Raw genomic sequence first — 20,448 nt, forward strand, 5'->3', positions numbered from 1 at the left:
TCTCCATGAGTAAAATAAGTCTGTGTTTTATATAGAAGATTTCCTGCAAACTGAATCCCAAATCACTGTCAAAAGTTAACTAATAATACAAGTTAAATATTTAAATACTGAATAACACAGGGGCATTAAGACCTATCGACAAGGGAGGAAAGATATTTTCAGATGACATTTGAAAAGATGTGAAGGGTTTTTGAGGCAAAGGAAAGTAAAGATTGAAGAGGAGAATGTTCTTGCAACAACAGAAGGAAAATTGTGGCTATATTGAATATTGGTAGGCTTTGAAGGATTAGATTTGTATCTGTAATTATTGGTAAATGATTTCATTGCACATACACAAACCAACAAAAATTTCCATTGATGATGATGAATTTTACAGATAGGCAATGTCAGAAAAAATGCTGCTTGAGAATTTATTTGAGTTAGGATATTTGCTTTGTATATTTTGACATGAGAGGTGGACCATTTGTGTTTTAATGGTTATAAAGCTTTACATTTCTGAATCTCTAAATGGCATTCACAGTCATTAAATAATGATTGTCTGCCTCCCTGTTTTCTGAGCCCCCTTATAATCTCCCACGTGTGTGAAAATTAAAATTGATACACACAAAAATTAAAAATCCCTAAAGCCCATAATTTGGTGCAACTCTGAAAATCTAAACGGATAAAAATAAAAAAGCCTAAAAACAAGCATTGATACTAGCCACTGAAATTATAAAAGAATAAAAATAGGACAGCTATTCCGATTATATAATGCTGTTGGAAAAAGAGGAGATAAAAGTCTGGATCTTTCCAAGGGAAAAAGAAATGACCCAAGATGTCAATTTCAGCTGAAAGCACATACAAGTTCAACATTTTCATTTTTCACATTGTATGTTCTAGCAGTTTGCCGGGCAGTTCGTCAGGGTCAGGGAACAGATAATGAATCTGCAGAAATGCAGCTATTTGTATAGCTGAGCCCATTAGAGCTAAGAATCTGTCAGCTTTTCCATATGAAAGGGCATTTTTCACAGGGTTGTGGCTGGGACATAAATAGTTTCATTTCAGATAGCAACACAGTAAGTTCTCAGCCTCTGAGCACTTTTTAAACATGATATTGAGAAGGAAATCACATCGATCATATTTTTAATATAGGAGAAGCAAATGACACGTTTGCCTCTAGCCATTAACATGAAATTCTGCAGACATCTGTGGCCTAATCCAAAGCTCATGCAGGTCAGTGGGAGTCTTTCCATTTATTTCAGCAAGTTTGGATCAGGTCCTTTTTTTCCATAATAGGGAATAGCTGCTGCTTGTGTACTGAGTCACACCGTCTGGGCCTGAGCATAGGAGTTGTAGCTAGAGACTCCGGAGCTCTTATTTGAAATCTGATACTGATTCCCCTTGGGAAAGTCACTTAAAGTTGGATTGTCCTTGCATGGAGAGGGTGGAGTGGGGAGAAAAAGCAAGGACCTACCCTCTGTAAGGGAGTTGGGATTCATGCACTATGCCATATTTCAGAGGTGCATATAACAGTTCACTGGGAACAGGAGGGCTCAGGGGCCCTTATAGAAGCTGCAATATTGTTCAGTCCATTGACAGGAAGGAAGATCTTTTGGCTAAGGCACTAGCCGTGGGATTTAGGAGACGGGAGATCAATTTCTGGTGCTCCTGTAGCTTTACTAGTCTAGCTGATCATAATATATGAAGAGGGGAGGAATTTCCCCCCAGGTCAGATTGGCAGAGACCTGAGGGCAGAATGTGGCGAGGGTCACTTGCCAGGATTATCCGGCTATATCTCTTTTAATCAGAGCTGGTGCTAAGTATCAGCAGGCTGAGCAATTGCTTAGGGCCCCAGGCAGCTCAGGGGGGGCCCATATTAATTATTAATATGTGTTGGGACCCGATATTCCATTGTAGGGCCCCGAGTGGGTTAGTATTGGCACTGCCCTTGTGGCAGGAGCCCAGGGCAGCAGTGTACCTCTCCACTTGCTATTCTTGGCCTGGGGCACATGATAGTTTAGTCTCCTGTGGGTCTGTATTATGCAGGAGGTCAGATTAGATGATCACCATGGTACCTTCTGAGCTGAAAATCTCTGTCTCCGTGAATAAAATAACCCTGTGGTGTATAGAGAAGATTTCCTGCCAACTGAACTGTAATACTGCGGTGTAAATTCACTTGCTGGGTTTGCTGTGCGGGTGCTGGGTAGTGCTATACAGGAGGTCAGAGAAGAGCAGTGGTTTTCAAAGTACAGACTAAGAGTGTTGGGTCGCGGAATGTCAGGTACTAGGTCACTTTGCTGTAGGGTAACCAGGTGACCAGCAGGGGTGCTAATGCAGGTCTCCCACCTTTTCTGGCCAATGGGAGGTTGGGGGTGGTGCCTATATAACCCACACACCTGGGCTATGCCTACACTCGTGGCTTCTTGTGTGAGAAGTACGCAAATGAGGCTAAGCATGGAATATCGCCGAGCCTCATTTGCATACCTAATGAGCCGCAATTTTTGCAGAAGAGGCTCTTGCGCCAGAAGGAGCTGTCTATACTGCCCCTTCTCGCGCAAGAAAACCCCGGTAGTCCTAGCGCCCACCGGATCTAGCCCTGCCGCCCGGGAGCATGCTCAGCAGAGACGCTGCGGCGGCGGACTCTCTGCAAGAATTTTTCTGAGGACCGGTAATTTTTTTTTAAGGACCGGTACCAGGCCGCGGACCACACTTTGGGAAACGCTGCTCTAAAAAAAGAGAAAAAATACTTTAAGCTTTAAAAACAAGCAGAAAGAATTTACTGCTGCCTTAAGGAACTGATAATCTTGCATATAATTAAGCAATTTATCCAGTATTTATATATGTCTTCATTTAAGCAGCTATGTGTGCATTGGTTTGATTTGTTGGGAGCAGCAGTTGTCACCACCTTTCTCTGAGATACAGAGCTCACACTGTTATCCCAATGCTTTTTGAGCTCTAATTGCAACTCCACGCAATGACATGAGCACATTACGCAATGCAGGGATTCACCACGGCTTCACATGTGCTGGGTCATTTGTGGAGAGGGGAAAGAGGTGTAGCTTAAGGATTAATTTAATTTGTGGTGCACAGACTTTGCAATGTATCAATGCCCAGAGTTCCTCGTGCTGCCACGTTGGGCATCCTGAAGTGTGCAACACATAACTTGGCTGTGGAATAATGACTGTGCGTCAGGGCCCTTGTAAAGGGGGATGTGCTGACCTCAGGCTGTGCACTCTGACCCCAATTTGGGAAAGCACTTAAGCTCATATTTAACTTTGAAATGAACGAGGTTTACAGGGACGTCAGAATAGCGCACCCATTATTTCGAAATAACTTTCGAAATAATAGGAGCGCGGTCAAGACACAGAAAACACTATTTCGAGATACTGGAAGTATCTCGAAATAGCGCCACTGTCTAGATGCACTCTAAATGACCACAGTTCCAGTGACCACAGTGGAGTTTTATTCATCTACACCTGAGATTCTGGTATTCAAGAAAAAGTACTTTGAGATCCCTTAGGATAAATCTGGTTTACGTCTATTACAACTTGGAATAATACCCCCTTTAAAATCTTTTAAACTCCAGCTAGGTTATTTAATAAGCACTTAATTGCCTTAAAAAGGATTTTTGCTCGTTTGTTATAGTCCTTGTTTTTTGGTTGAGAATGGTTTAGCAGCAGGTGACTCAGATTCTGCATATAAATCTCATATGGATGCCACAGAGAATAATCTTCTATGACTCAGAATAGATAGCTTCTAATTCTGGAACTTGTTGGAAATGGCTCTTGATACTGCAAAACATATGGTTATTATGAAAAACTGGTCCTTAAGACCTACCTCTTCTCCAGTGCCCACAAAAAGGGAACCAATAATAAAGTTTTTTTAAAATATAAGACAAAAATCAGCCACTGTCAATTGAATTGCCAGTATATGGACATGCCAAACTGTGTGACTAAATGAACACTCTTTTATTGGCTTTGTCCATTCTCTTCTCCACATCTCCTCCCTCCTGTGGCTTCTTTTCACTTGTTGTATCCCATCTAAAATTAGGCTCAGCTCCTTCAAGCACTTGCATATCTGCTTGACTTTATTACCAAGAATAATCCCAATGAAATTGCAATGGAATAACTCATAGTATTGAAACTGAGTATGTGCATAAAGTGTTCACAGATCACTGACTTAGAGTTCACAGATTTTGGGAAAGGGAGCTTCTATTTCCATTTCAGTAGAAATTTCAATAGCATTTTTTATTTAAAAAGTCACCAAAATTAGTGAAAAAATGAAATGAAATTAAAAAGTTCATCAGAATTTCACTCAAACATATAGTTACATTTTGAACAAATTACATTTTTCTTTGAAAAATTTCAATCAGCTGTGGAAAAGTGTTACTTTTAAAATTGAAAGCATTACTTTCTCTCTTAAAGTAATACTTGCAATACTTTCAATACTTCGTTACTGTTTTCTAGCTGTCAAAAGATAGAGATTATTCAGAAAGTGGGGAAAACCCTTGAATTGTCAAATAAAAAGTTATAACAATTAAAATAATCCCTAGTTGAAAAGCTTGGGAGACTTTTTTATCTTTTTTTTTCACAACAAATTATTTCCAAAAACAAATTTAACAAAACAACATCAAACAAAATTGTGGAAAACCAAAAATTTCAGAAAGCAGTTTTTTCAGGTTCTCCTTTCCCCTTACAAATTTTTTATTTTGAACAATTCAAGAAAAAATGTTTTTGAAAAAAGCATTTCCACAAAAAGATTTTAATTTTTGGCAAAACCCAATTTTTCAATTAAACGCAGCTTCCTTACGTAATTTTCAGTCAAATGTAATCTGCTGCTGATGTGCATGGGGATGCAAATAAACTTCAATTCTAGGACTGCACTGACATTACTGAGAATTTCAGCCTTTTATATTACTTCTCTAGTTTTAGTAGACTATATTACTTTCCTAAGTGCTATTTCTTATGCGAACGAACCACCTGTAGATAGAGTCTGGCAGTGCACTTTGCTTCTTCCTTCTACTACTGTATTCCCTGCCATGTTAGAAGTAGTTAAGTATCGTGTAAAAGTCCTTTATAGATTGGAAGACTGGTTCATTCTAAGTAGGGCTGCTTGTAAAAATGAGAAATCAATTTTCTGAAAAAAATCCAAGTTTCCATTTTTCAGGATTCAAAATTGACCCATTTTCTCTACTATGTGCTATTTTTGCAGTATCTTTTATCATAATCGCTTTAGAGATTTTTCATTTGCCAGCCCCTCTGTTTTCAGGAAGAAATGCAAATGAAACATTTTGGAAGTGATTTTGATAAAAATATTGGTAAGCACATTGATAAAAATATCAATTAAAACATAATGTAAAATGTCATGGAAAACAGAGAAAATTTCAGTAAAATAACGTTTTATTAACAGGTCAGAGGAAAAGGCCATTTATGACAAAAAAGTTTTTTGTGCAAAAAACATTGACCAGCTCTAATTTGGAGCATACCTACTCTGACTCCCCATCTCAAACCTGACTTCTCACTTTTGTCTAGCAAATGACCCCTATTCTAGGGATGTATAACCCTGTTTAATCAGTTAACTGGTTAAATGTTATGTTTAACAGGTTAACTGCTTAACTGGGATCCCTACCCCAGTCTAGCTGACTTTGGCCACAGCTGCCAGTACTTAAGAGGAAGGTGAGACTAGCTTCCTCTTCATTCTGCTTTTGTCTGTCCAAAGTAGAACAGACAACACAGTGCATATAAGGGGTCACATTCTCCACTCTTGTAACTCCACTGGGATTGTGCCAGGAGGGAAGTTGGTTCAGTGAGCTTGACCCTGCATTGTTTGCACACCCCACACTCTCATTAGAAATCAGTGTGGATATGGAGTGTACAAGAGGGTGTTTGGCTTTGGTGAGCAGGTGCTGGGTGGTGGTGGCTTGTGATACAGGCAGGTCAGACTAGAGGATGTGATGGTCCCTTCTGGTCTAAAAATCTAAGCTTTATTACCCTGCAGGAAAAACAGTGGTTGGCAATTTCTGTTCCTCTCCATTGCAAGGCTGGCATTTACTGGATAATGCCCAAGATTTGCTTTTGCCTTATCTGGGGCCACACGTATTGTTAGCACTGACTTCACTTATTAATTTACCAGTCACTCCCTAGAAACCCGGTAGTCAGAGAAATTGCAGATAGTGGTTTGGGTGTGGGGATGGAAGCTGTCTCATTTTTTCTCTAAATACAGAGGGCATACAGTAAGTACTTCAAACATCAAATTGTTCTAAGTAGCAGCCTCCTCAAATCAGTGCTTTGAAAGTAGCTGTGTTGCCATCTGGCAATTTGACACTTGGTTTCACCTCTTATATTAGAAGACTCGCCCTGTATGACATTTTTAATTAGACTAAGACTGTGATTTGGTGGCGGGAAATTATATAATTTTATAGTGAAAACCAGCATGAAGTAGTGTATATTGGTACTCCTGTGTTTTAAAAATATCTTCCAAAGAAAAGCAGTATCTCCTTGTCATCATAATACTTTGGGATAGAGGGAAAAGTTTGATTTTCCCCGGTAAGTCTAACATCAGTACCAGATAAATTAGTTGAAACTATAGTAAAGAATAAAATTGTCTGACACATAGATGAACATAATTTGTTGGGGGAAAGTCAGCATGGTTTCTGTAAAGGGAAATCATGCCTTACTAATCTGTTAGAGTTCTTTGAGGGGTTCGACAAACATGTGGACAAGGAGGATCCAGTGGATCCAGTATACCTAGATTTCCAGAAAGCCTTTGACAAGGTCCCTCACCAAAGGCTCTTAAGTAAAGTAAATTGTCATGGGATAAGAGGGAAGGTCCTTTCATGGATTTATAACTGGTTAAAGGACAGGAAACAAAGCATAGGAATAAATGGTAAGTTTTCAGAGTAAATAGAGGTAACAAGGAGGGTCCCCCAAGGGTCTGTTCTGGGACCAATCCTATTCAACTTATTTATAAATGATCTAGAGAAAGATGTATAAAATGAGGTGGCAAAATTTGCAGCTGATACCAAACTGTTCAAGATAGTTAAGACCAAAGCAGACTGTGAAGAGCTTCAAAAAGATCTCACAAAACTAAGTGATTGGGCAACAAAATGGCAAATGAAATTTAATGTTGATAAACGTAAAGTAATGCACATTGGAAAAAATAATCCCAACTATACATACAATATGACGGGGACTAATTTAACTACTACCAAGAGAGAGATCTTGGAGTCATTGTGGATAGTTACATAAGAATGGCCATACTAGGTCAGACCAAAGGTCCATCTAGCCCACTACCCTGTCTGCCGACAGTGGCCAATACCAGATATTCCAGAGGGAGGGATCACGACAGGTAATCCTAAGGTAATCAACAGGTGATCCCTCCCCTGTCATCCACCTCCAGAGAAACAAAGACTAGGGATACCATTCCTACCCATCCTGGTTAATAGCCATTGATGGACCTAACCTCCATGAATGTAATTATTCAGATGTTCTCTGAAAACATCCACTCAGTGTGCAGCAGCAGTAAGAAAAAAAATAGTATATTAGGAATCATTAAAAAAGGGGATAGAGAATAAGACAGAGAATCTTATTGCCTCTGGATAAAACCATGATACGCCCACATCTTGAATACTGCATACAGATGTGGTTGCTTCATCTCAAAAAAGATATATTGGCATTGGAAAAGGTTCAGAAAAGGGCAATGAAATGATTAGGGGTGTAGAAGGCACCCCATATAAAGAGAGATTAAAAAGACTTGGACTTTTCATCTTAGAAAAGAGGAGACTAAGGGGGGATATGATAGAGGTCTCTAAAATAAAGACTGATATAGAAAAAGTGAATAAGAAAAAGTAATTTACTTATTCCCACAATGTAAGAACTAGGGGTCACCAAATGAAATTAATAGGCAGCAGGTTTAAAACAAACAAAAGGAAGTTTTTCCTCACTGAGGGTACATCTAGACTACATGCCTCCAGCGACAGAGGCATGTAGATTAGGCTACCCGGCATAGGAAAATGAAGAGGCGATTTAAATAATCACCGCTTCATTTAAATTTAAAGGGCTGCCGCGTTGAGCTGATCAGCTGTTTGTCAGCTCAGCGCGGTAGTCTGGACGCTCCGCGGTCAACATCAAAGGCATTTGTCGACCTCCCAAGTAAACCTCATCCCATGACCCCTGGCTGCGTGCCAGCGGCTGTAGCTGGGTCGCGCATGCGCCATGCGCCGCAGGGGTGGGCCTGCGCACCCTAGGGGGGTGGGCCCGCTCCCCACAGGTGGGCCTGCGCATGCGCCGTGTGCCCGGGGGTGGCACCACGTGCCCACGCCCGGGGTGCCAGAATACCTCGGGCCAGCCCTGGCACTTGGCATTGGGCATTGTCAGAATACTGTGCTACATGGACCTTTCTCGGTAGTGACAGATGACAAGGGTTCCATCCTGAAAAGCCTTGCACAGGTGAACAGCAAATAGATCCTTTCTAGATACCAGAGGCAATGTGGCCTAGTGGCTAAGGTACTGGCTGGAGAGTCAGAAGATAAGATTAAAGATTTATTCCTGACTCTGTCACTGATCTGTTGTGTGCCTTTGTGAAAGCTGCTTCACCTCATTTTACCTTTGCTTTCCTCCCTCTTTGTCTATCTTGTTTATTTAGATTGTAAGCCATCCAGTGCAGACCTGTCTCTTATTATGCATTTGTTCTATTGGGTCTAGTCTCAGCTGAGGCCTGTAGGTGATACTGTGTGTTGGGTTTAGTACGCAGGGGCTAACTGCCTCTGATGTACAGGTGGTCAGGCCAGATGTAGGGTTGCCAGGTGTCTGGTTTTGAACTGGACAGTCCAGTATTTGAGCTTTCTTTTCGGGGAAAAAAATTGAGAAAATATAAATGAGAAAATATAAATGTCCGGTATTTTCTAAATAAGATGTAATATAGATTGTGATGTAATGTCAAGTGTATCCAGTATTTTTGTTGAAACCATCTGGCAACCCTGCCCAGATGGTCTCTTTTATCCTTAAATCCTATGAAGCTGTGATACAAATAAATAATAATAACGGAGCAGGTTCTCCTCTCACATGGGTGTAAATCAGGAGTGATTCTTGTGAGAAGGAAGGCAGACTCTAGGGTTGCCAACATTGTATTTCAAAATAAAGGGCTGTTTTCTTAGTGCGTCCACCCCACCCCGCCTCCCACTATTATTACCATTATTATTTTCATCATCGCTGTTACTAATACAATAATAATTAATATGCACTAAGTACCTACATTTGCCAAGGGTATTTCTCGCTGCTTTTTGCAGCACTCGGCAACTTCTGATCTTGTTGTATAGAGATGGAAAAAATAAGCGAGGTCCAATGGGCCTGCTCACATAAGTCTACATCACCTGAGCAAAACCATTCCGGGTGGGTGCCTAATTCATCAGAACAGAGCTGATGCAGGACAGCCCTTGGCATGAATGAATATTATTCTGTGGTGGCTTTTGAACCCTGGACACAAATGTGGATTTCTGATTGTCTGTTGGTGATACACTCCTTCGTGAATAGTGCCCTGAAAATGCGTATGTCTAATTGTTTCTCTCTCTCTCTTTCTGTCTTTCACTTGACTATAAATAAATTCCCTTAATGGCTCAGAGAAACTCCAGGCTGTGCACGTGGAGGGGATTACTGTATCTACTGGTGGGTAAAGTCTTGTAGTCTCCCACGTTGTGCCTTACCCATCGCCTGACTTGTGAGATAATCACCCTGACCAGTACTGCCTGTTGGGTTTTATTAACTAAATAAAACTTCATTTGTGTGCTTCTTGCCTTTGTTTTCTTTCCTATTCTGCAAATTAATGCACAGTACTTGATGCTTTAAGTGATATCCAGATCCTTCTAAAAAGAGGTGAAAACATTGACTCCTAACAGTTTTGCTTCATTTCAGCAAGTTTCACCATTGAAAATGGACCAAACAAAACAAAAACCAGAAACCCCATCCAGAGAACTCTGATCTTAGATTCTGAACTGGTGTAAATGAGTTAACTCCTTGGAGCCATATCAGATTAAAATAGGGGAGGATCTGTCCCAAAGAGTGTCTGTCATTAATGGTATGCTACATCTTTAAACATCAAGCTTTTTAAAACAGAGACTGTTTCAAAGGAACTTAATTTACTTGTTTTGAAACTGAAGCATGAAAAGCTACGGGTAAAATTGGTACATGTCCCACACGCTGGTTAGACCTTAATAGTACAGGTGGACAGCGAAGGCTCATTGCCAAATACTTTTGGTTTAGAGGGAGTGGTGGGAGTGAATTCTCATAACCGCTCCTTGCAAGGCTTAACTTTCCTCACACAAATCAATGACAATCTCCACTCTGCTGCAGACACCCTCGGAGCAACGTTACCAGTTTCCCATTAAAAGCAAGCGGCGAGTTTTATGAGAGACTACACAAGGTGGGGGGAAAGGGAGAATACACGAGGAGAAAAAGGTGGGTTGGACACTGTTACCTTTCCACACTGTGGCGGGTTTCCAACCAAAAGATCTGATTTTCCTTGCAGTGTTTGTGGTTTATTTAATCAAGGGAAAGCAGCCTGAATTTCATGTGCTCCGGCTTATCTAGTTTGTTTCAAAAAGATCTCCAGTGTGCCTAGAGCTCTGTAGCATGTTTCGGTTGCTGTCCTCTGTTATGATCTATCACTGCTTACAAGGATTTTAATTAGTATTCAAACCAGAACCTGCAATTCTCTTTGTGATTTACTTGTGCAGCTCCTTGACTCTTTACCAGGCGTGGAAATCTTGGCTCCACATAAAGACAGATATAATGCAGAGTGTCTCAATTTGTGTGGCTTTAACAAGTCTGGTTCAGATTTTTTTTATCAGTGTTAAAAGGAATCTTTTTGCTTCTCCTGTTGGTTAGGCAGGTGGGTTCTGAGCACAGGAAAAATGTGTAAAATAATTGACATTCTTATTTTGTTTGTATTAATTTTTGTAGCAACTTTTGCTTGTTTGACATTACTGAGGGAAAAAATCCTATAAAATCTTTGAAATGTCTTAGTAAACTGAATAGTTATAGAATAATTGTCAAGTGCTTATTCGGAATGTAATCATTATACAACTGGTTGGTACAGTTTTAGTGAGGTTCAAACTGATCTGCTTTCTGTTGTTTGTGCAGAAAGCAGTAATTGTGTGTGGGAAACAAGAAGTACTTTATCCTAAAACCTTGAGTCATCCCTATTTGGAAACTCAGGTTAAAAAGCTGGTGAGTGTCTGTGTGGATCTTTTTGCTTCTTTTTCAACTAGTCCAATGCTTATATGCCTCCAATGTGGTGTTACAGAGTCAACTTTTTTGTTGTTGTTTATTTTGTAAGTGCAAGTGAAAGTGCTGTTTTGATGGTTCAAAATTCCTCCTAAATCCTAGTAACAGGAATAGCTATACCAGACTTTGTGATGAGAGTAATTCCAATAGCTAAGAGATACCTAACGTTCTATATGTCTGCATGATTTCTTGCTTATTATATTTGAGATGGTCTTATTTAAAGCAGGACTTGGCTATTTAAAGGTTTTATTTGCACTACTCATTGATCTTTGAGTTCTTTTGTCTCTTTCATATGGTCTGTGCTTTTAAAGACACAAACCAGTTCAGAAATGTCTTAGTTATATGATTGTGCAGAGAAATAGAATTTGTTCTGCTTCTGTATAAGCACAATACTGCTATAGTCTAATCCCTCTAGTTATACTATTACAGGGGAATGCAAATGGTTGTGATAATTTTTTTTTCTTTATTGGATTATGGGGCTATTAGTGACTTGTACCATGGTAACGGGGCAATTATATATTTTGTCTGTGCCAGTACACCTCAGCGATTACAGATCTTTTCTAAGCAGAGCTACCAGTGTGTGGTTTTGTGAAGTGAATGAATGCCCATTAGGGTATAGTTATGAAACTGACTTTGATGGTATAAATTTTACCAAGTCAAATTTGAATCCAGGTCCCTGGAAATGAAGATTTCAATAATGATGAAATTCCCTGTTGAAAAAATCGTTCTTGAGTTCTGATCCCAGACTCATTACACCATGAGAAAATCCTCAACTGGGATAAATTGGCATAATTCAATATGCTCCCTATGAGAATTTACCCCAGCTGAAAATCTGCCACAGACCGTTGTGGGCAAGTCATTCTTCTATGTGCATCAGTTTCCCCTTCTGTGAGATGTAGATAATAATAAGTACTGACCTATTTCACAGGGACATTAAGAGGATAAATAAGATAGTCAATGTAAGAGTGCAGCGTTACTATTGAAAAACTGGTGCTTTTGGGACATCTGGCTCCGTCCCCACATGGGGGTTGCTTACTTGCCCAGCAGTGACTTATCATGAGTTGAACTGTGCATATCCAAACACCTGGTATAGACTTACTTACTACAAGAGGCAGCAGCCATGAGAGTCCTAGAATATACAAATCAGCTCATATAATTAGATTTGTGTATTAGCTAATGCAGTTCAGATTGAGCAGGTCAGTTTTCCCAGTTGTCCTGGGCCTCAACCATATCAATTCCAACCTCTAATTAGATGCAGTTGGTGTAGTTCAAAGCAGAATTGCTCATTACCTTTGTACCCGTGTTACAAATACGCATGTCATTTGGGGACACATGAAACAATACTAGCACTTAGTGTTCCGTGCCTGAGCTTCCAAACTCTTTTTCATATAAACAGTCTTTGCCAATGAAAATAGTCTCCATGAAATAAATGGGACTAAGCCCCTTGCGCTGGGGACCATCTTTTGTGTTTGTACAGTACAATAAAGTTCTGGTCCATGACGGGCTCATAGGTGCTGCAGTAATACAGGTAATAGCAACAATAATATTCACTGCTCCTGTGAAGAAGGGTTTGCAAGATCAGGCCTTTATCTTTTGCTTTCCATGCCTATTTCTTTTCTTAGGGCAAGTCAACACTACAAAGCTAAGTTCACTTAAGTTACATCTATGTACAGCCACTGCAGTAATTGCATCACTTTTGTACATCCACACGATTCTCCTTGTGTCAGCACTGGCAGTGCATGTCCTCACCAGGAGTGCTTGGACCGATGGCATTGGCAGTCAGGGGGTTATGGGATGGCTTCTGAAAGGCAGCAACAGTCCGTGTCAGCAACTCAGGGCACGTCTACACTACACGGAATATCAACGCTGCTGTGGTTGAACTTCCAGCTTTTGTTTTAGTGGGTGTAGTATAGACCTGCTAGATTAAACTCAAAGGGCACCCCCATCGGCTTCTCAGGAGGAATAAGGGAAGCAGACAAGAGCTTTTGCTCCCATTGGCCTCCTGCTGCATGGATGGTGCAGAAATGTGATGTAAGATATGTCAACTCTAGTTAATTTACACATGAAAAGCAAGAGTTGTGTATCTTACTTGGACTTTCCCATGTAGTGTAGACCAGGCCTCGTTATCTGACATTGACATTGTGTCGACCTAACTCCGTAGACTTAAGAACTACGCCTCTCGCAGTGGTGGGGTTATTAAGTCAGTGTAGTTGGCGAGAGCTACATTTTAGAGTCTACGCCTGCTGAGAGAGGTTGATGTAAGCTGACTTATGTGGACCTAATTCTGCAAGGTAGTGGTGGAAATGGCTAATCAAGGTGCCAGGCAGTGAAGATTTGGCCCTACATGTTTAAGCACTTTATGAATATTTAATCATGTAAGGGTACAATTTTCCATGGACTCCTACGGGAGTCTAACTCCCTTTGAAAATCCTACCCTACAAACAGATATAAATGATCATTTGCATTCATATATATATGTATATAAAACTAGAAAATTTACTGGGTGTTGCTCGGGTCCTTAACTCAATTTTTGTTTTTTGGAAAATGAAATGAACATGTACATGCTTAATTTAAATCATTGCTCTGGGGTGGCACTGAGGGGTTCAGGATGCAGGCTGCCTCCCGAGAGAGGACAACCCCAGCCCACCCTCATTGCAGCAGCTTGGGGCCAGGTGAGAAGCGCCTCTCCATAGCTGCTGCAGCTCCAGAGGCCACAGCCGGTAGAGGAGTGCCTGTCCCCTAGTTGGGGCAGGTCCAGGTTTGTCTGCGACCTGCACTCCCCAGCCAGAGTGAGGAATGCAGCAAACTGTGCACTTTCCCCTCACTCCCTGACAAAGAGGAACAGCCAGCAATGTTCCTGAATGAACTGGGGGAGGGGAGCTTCAGTCCCCTCCCACTCTGCCTAAAGGGAGCCTGGGGGTGGGAGGCTGGGAACTGGGGCAGTTAGGGTTGCCAAATGGTTTTAACAAAAATACCGGGCACACTTGACATTACATCACAATCTACATTACATTTTATTTAGAAAATACTGGACATTTATATTTTCTCAATTTGTTTCCCGAATAGAAAGCTAAAATTCTGGATTTCCAGTTCAAAACTGGACACCTGGAAACCCTAAGGGCAGTCCCAAAGCGGGGTGCCCACAGTCATCCCCTTTCACCTACCTAGTGATTCTCTTTTCTGTGTGGTTTTATGAGAAGCAATCCTATTCTAATCACATCCCATTTTCCTGGCACAACCAAACCCGACCTTGCTTTTAAGTTATGATAAGAAGAAGCTGTATACTGAATTTGGTGGTCCTAGATCTTATGTTTAGGAGGAGTTCTAGAACAAGAGGCAAAACCACAGACACACAGAAAAACAGACAAACTCTCTCAAATATATATATAGTAGATGTAATAAATGGGAAGGCATTGAACTCTTTTTAAAGCAAAGAAGGTCCTCTTTGAGATTTCGTAGTCACTGTACTATTCCAAAAACATGTCACCAGTGTAAAGGCTTTCAGAATGCAAGAGTCTCACAAATCAACTAACAGATAACATTAAAGATAACAGAGGGTTATAGACTAGGTCTAGCCTTAAAAACCTAGATGTGTGATGATTTTAGCAAACATTGTTAAGTCTGATGTACTGAAATCTCTTGATATTGTAACCCAGTGTTTCTCAATCTTTTTTTTATATATATATAAAGTATCCCTTTAAAAAAAAGTAAGTATCCCCAGTACCTACAGTTTTCAGACACACAATTTTTTTCTACCGTTGCAACACATTTGTTTAAATAACTTAATCATAGCCGGGCAGGCGATGAAATTTTTGGGTGTAAAAAGTACAAAAATAATAAAATACTGTAAAACTTAAAACAAAAATTCAGTTTTCTCCAAATTTCAGTTATGTTGACATACGCGCCAGACTTCTATCGAGTACTCCTAAGGGTACTCGTACCACTGATTGAGAAACACTGTTCTAACCTGTCCCTGTTTTGCTGGGTTCTCAGTTCCATTCTAGCACAGGGAACTCTGAGTGATTTTAAAAATTATTGGCAATAAATATTTTGGGTTGTTTTGCTTGAGAGCCATCCTTTAGAATTACTGAGCATTTTACATGTTTCACTGAATCTGTCCCTAAAATGAATTGAAGTAGCAGAGTGGTAAATTTTGGCTTTAATTTGAAAGGTCTAATCCTGTAAGACTAATTCAAGAGAGAAACTCCATTCGCTCAGCTGAGTAAGGATCATTCAAGTGACTAAGTTACAGAATGCAGCCTTAATGCTGTTAATAAACATGGGCTTTATTTTGCATGGACAACCCAACTCCTGTTACACGGGTAATTTTAGCCAGCACATTGGCTGTCGGTAGATCAGGTGCACTTCATTATAAATTCAATGATGGCAAGAAAGTTTGATTTTTCCCCCTTTCCTTTTAAATATAAAGATTAATACAGGGAAAAGGTGAGTCAACATATAGCAGGGACCCTTCTGTGTATACAGTAATTACACAGGTGTATAATTGTACAGAAATGCTTGCTGTGTTTGTTCTGATCCAGCTACGCAACAATGCAGGTTTAGGCAGTGAGATAGCTGGATGGTTTATTTTCTTTTGGCAGTGAGCTTTAGAGATGAATAGAGGGAGGGGATCTGGTGATGGCTATTTCTGCCCAGAGCAATTGGGAGGCTCTTTCAGATTAGTCAGCGCTCTTTTTATTTCTTCCTCTGTACTCCATAGTAACTTTCACTTTAAAAAAATATCACTCCAGTGCACAACTTACCTAACAATGTATTTCGCTCCTCATCTCTGATTGGTTCCTGACAACTGTAAGCTCTTTCCAGAGCAAGCCCCTCTCCCGTGTGTGAGAGGATAAAGGGTCCTGTGCCCTCAGCTCAGCTCTGTGAGCCAGAGACTAGAAATGTGTCAGGGCTGCAGGGTTTGGTTCAGATGGGGGTTTGAAAGGGCAGAGAACAAACAGTGAAGCTCTATTGGGTGGGTCAAGTTGTGAGAACTCCAGTCCCTACCTCACTCCTTGGTTTACCTCCAGCTGCATCCCGGGCACCAACACTCTTGTTGGGATCCTGATTGCTGCTGCCTGTTGTGTTGGGGGCATTCCCTTTCCTGCTGCTTCCTGCTTGGCAGTGCTTGGATGGCAGGGGGCGTTTCTCTGCAGTCCCCCCAGCTGCCACGCTACCCATAATTTACGGCTCCTTCAAACTGTCAGAGCTGTAAAAAGTCAGACTGCTGCTTCTGTCCTAGTGCTTGCCAGGTGCTGAAGAAAAGAGGGCACGTTTGACTTTGGGGGGGCTCTGAACAGGGTGCCTGTGTGTATGGGTAGAGGATCAGACTTCACCCCAACATGCTTTAAAAGTTCCACAGGCCAGCAGTGCCGTGGCAACTGGTTTTCTGTTTATTAAAACCAGGGCCAGTGTCAGAGGGTAACAAGCTGGGCGATTGCCTAGGACCCCCAGGAAGCTACATTGCTCAGACTTTGGCTACAGTCCCACAGGGCATGTTTCAGGTCCCCAGGCTCCTGCTCCATGCAGTGCGGCATCAGATTTCTGCCCCCCCCCCCCCCCCCCAGCTACTCTAGTGTTGGCCCTGCTTGGCAGCTCCCCTAAAATCTGGCTCACGGTCCCCCAGAGAGTCCCAGGCCCCTGCTTGAGAACCACTGTTCTAGACTTCTCAGGAGACTCTGAGAATTTGGCCAGGAGTCAAAGGCTCTCTCTGATGGACTGTCCTCCTTTCCCTCCCTACTCCCACCCTCAAAATATACACGTTTGGGGAGTTGCCACCTATTGCCCATTGACGACCCCACCCTAGGAGGTGGAGGAGACCACAGGGTTGGCCCAAAGACAATAAGCATAGAAATCCTGACTCTTACTGGGAGGAGACAGGGTGGAGGGATGGAGGTTTGCCAGCTTTCCAGCTATGCAAACAGTCCACACCCACGTTAGCTGAACTTTCTGTTTATCCTCCCAAAAGCCCATCCCCATGGTATCTGGGCACCTGTTGCAAAAGTGGGTTGAGGTTCTGTGAGTATGTCCCACCTGCATCCTAGACTTGGTTTGAATGGGGCGTTTAGCTCTGCTAGGAGCTCCTGAGTTCTAATCTTGACTCTGACATTGCCCTTGTGGCATAGGAGAAGTCACTTAAGCCTCCCTTCCTTCAAGTCCTGACAAGAGCTAGGTAGAGCATATGCTGCGAAAGCCGCTTAATATGGTAATTCTAATCATCTCGCTGCAGTGTGAATAAAAACTGATGATTTGGAAGGGGGAATTAAAATGGATTTTTAATATTTAAATTGCTTTCTTACTTAAATTGGATTTTTAATGTTGTTTAACTTAAAATGTTTTTCTTTTTAAAAATAAACTGGTTTGAAATGAAATCTGAATGTAATACAATATACGTTAAGGTGAAAAATGTGTTGTAATCTCTTAAAATGCTTAAATAAAAAATAAAGGTGACGAATCTACAGATCTCTTTCAAAAATGTGTAGTTAAAGGCTTGTTTTCTGTACAAAGAAAGCATGGGGGGGGGGCTGTCAAATTCTTAAGGGCAAGCTTTATAAATATGGCACAATAAGTCACTTATTGTATTCATGGCTTGGTCCTGTGGGTGACCTAAGGTCTGTGCTCCTGGGTACAGGAGACTTGCAAAGTCATACAGGCAGGGTAACTTGGCCTCTCATTTGAGGAGCTGCCACCTTGTGTACCTCAGCAGGATCCACCATTGAGGCCATCTGGGTGGTCTCACTCCTATTTTATAGCTTCTCCCTACCTGAGCTCTGATTGGCTTGCTTCTCAACTGATGAATATTTATGACTCCTCATACACCATGAAAAGTTACTTTCTAGTTCATGGGAAAACACTGATCTGCTTTACCTTGCTTCTGCATGGTAAAGAAAGTAAATAAAGAAGTGTTATTTACTTCTTTGCATAACACAAATCTAGTGGTCACCAAATGAAATTAATAGGCAACAGATTTAAAACAAGCAAAAGGAAGCATTTCTTCACACAACACACAGTCAACCTGTGGAACTCCTTGCCAAAGGATGTTGTGAAGGCCAGGATTATAACAGGGTTCAAAAAAGAACTAGATACATTCATGGAGGATAAGGCCATCAATGGTTATTAGACAGCATGGGTAGGGAGAGTGTCCATAGCCTCTTTTTGCCAGGGGCTGGGAGTGGCTGGCAGGGAATGGATCACTTGTGGATTTCCTGGCACTGGCCGCTTTTGGAAAACAGAACACTGGGTTAGATGGACCTTTGGTCTTACCCGATATGGCTAGTAAATGGACTTACTCTGGCTCCTTGCATGCACAGAGGACAGAAAGACAGAAATCCATGAGTTTTTGAATTGCCTTTCTCTGTCTCTAAATAAATATAATACTGCTGTACAAAAGGCATGTCGGTTACACAAGCAGAAATCTTGGACTGTTGCTAGTTCTTTTGTTTTCTTGGGGTGGGACGGGGGATTTATGTAACAAGGGAAAATGAGCCATATGTGCAACGCTGGTGTCAAAGCAGGACACGGTGGGAAGAAGAAGCAGAATTCTTCAAGGTGCTGCCTTTAATCTTGATTTCAACACCTGGAAACTGAAGGAAGAAACCCTGCCATGGCTGCAGGTCATAAAAAAGACCCTATGTAGGAATATTTTCAACAAATTCCTGTACCTCTGGGTAAAAAGAAACCTGTGCCAAATATCATAGTGCAACAAAGAAATGGAAGATCTGGTTGTAAGAATGAAACAACATTATTAAAAATGCTGCTCAGAAAGCAATAGCTTTGAAGAAGATGAAATGGACAAGCATGAACAACCTGGATCAATGGGTTAGTAAACTTATTTTTGCACCATTTTTATGGACTGCCTGCTATGTCTTCCTATCCTAGTAAATTATCATTTTGATTATGGTCACATATTTGTGTTTGAAGTAGGTGACTTACCTATGAATTTCAAAATGATTGTGTTACAATATAATTGGTATGTTAGTTGTTGAAGTATTTATCAAATCATTTTTACTGCTGGACTTCTGAGATGATTTTTTATTGCTCAATATAATCAAACATCCTAACTTAACATTTCCTGTTTAAAAGTAAAGTTCTGTTAGGCAATTATGAATTTTAACTTTTTTTGGTTAAATTTCAAATTGCTTAGTGTGTTCCTAGAAAGGAAGTTTTAAATATGTTTTAGTTATTCCCTGTGATTTATCATTTTCCCTAGAAAACTGGCTTTAGAATAAATTGTGTAATTCAAACAGAGGCACAAACAGCTGCAGTAGAAGGAATCTTTCATTTACCATCTCTTTTCTTACAGCAAAGTTTACTGAGTAATATTTTGTGAGTGAAAGTGACCTCTTTTACCATTTTGTTTCAAGTGCCAGTGTAGACATACAGGTTTCTGAATATCCATTATCTATAGTGTCCGCTCTCACTGCTGCAACTAAACATATTTTGTATAGTAAATTATCTGTATTTTTTTAAAACAATTTCTTCATCGCCCAATAAAATCATAGATGCGTTTGTAATGAAAACCAGCAAATTCCAGCAAGACTCCATAGATGAAAAAAGATTTCACAATTCACTTATGCAACAAATTCTCCTTTTTGTCTTGTTAGGAACAAACCATTTCATTGACATGGTTCAATTGTTACAACTTTACACTCCCCCCAGCAGAGCAGATACTGCTGAAAGGTTGCTGGATAAAGTGTCTGAGATGGAAATTGAACTGCGTGCAAAAGACACTGATGGAAAATTCAGTAATCTGAGTCTTGATGAGTGGACCAATATACACAACAATCCAGTAATATATGCTGGTATGATAGTAGAAAATGGGGTTGGCTACATTATGGAAAAGATACATCAGGAGAGGCCCATGTGCCTGAATGCTAAAAAGAAGTCGCAATAAAAGCTATAACAATTTGTGAGCAAAATTCCAAGTATATAAGGTGCAGTAAGCTTTGTCGCAGACAATGCTAGAAATGAACACAGATGAAAAAAGTCTAAAAGATAATGAAGGGAACCTGAAACTTATAATATATGGGTATGCTGCATCTTTTACCCAAAGACTTAAGTGCAACTCTAGGAATAAAGGAAAATATTGTTGGAATTGCAAAATACTTCTGTAAGAAGCACTTTGCTTCCCATTCACTGAAAACAGCAGGAGGACACAAACTAATTCTTCCCCCAAGATGTATGGTGGAAT

General features: G+C 40.7%; 1 protein-coding gene across 4 annotated transcripts in view; it reads left to right on the top strand.

Moving 5' to 3' along the window:
• The window catches only part of ZBTB7C (zinc finger and BTB domain containing 7C), a 317,379-nt gene that overhangs the window by 208,034 nt on the left and 88,897 nt on the right, over positions 1 to 20,448 (top strand). The window contains exon 1 of one of the 4 annotated variants that reach the window (XM_025178281.3): positions 10,011 to 10,430. The exons of the other annotated variants lie outside the window; for them this stretch is intronic. The gene's annotated coding sequence lies outside the window, so the exon portion shown is untranslated. Of the gene's footprint in view, positions 1 to 10,010; positions 10,431 to 20,448 lie in introns of those variants that run through there. 4 annotated transcript variants of the gene reach the window in all.

This window comes from Pelodiscus sinensis, chromosome 6 (genome assembly GCF_052426305.1).
Source record: "Pelodiscus sinensis isolate ZL-2025 chromosome 6, ASM5242630v1, whole genome shotgun sequence".
Taxonomy (NCBI): Eukaryota; Metazoa; Chordata; order Testudines; family Trionychidae; genus Pelodiscus; species Pelodiscus sinensis.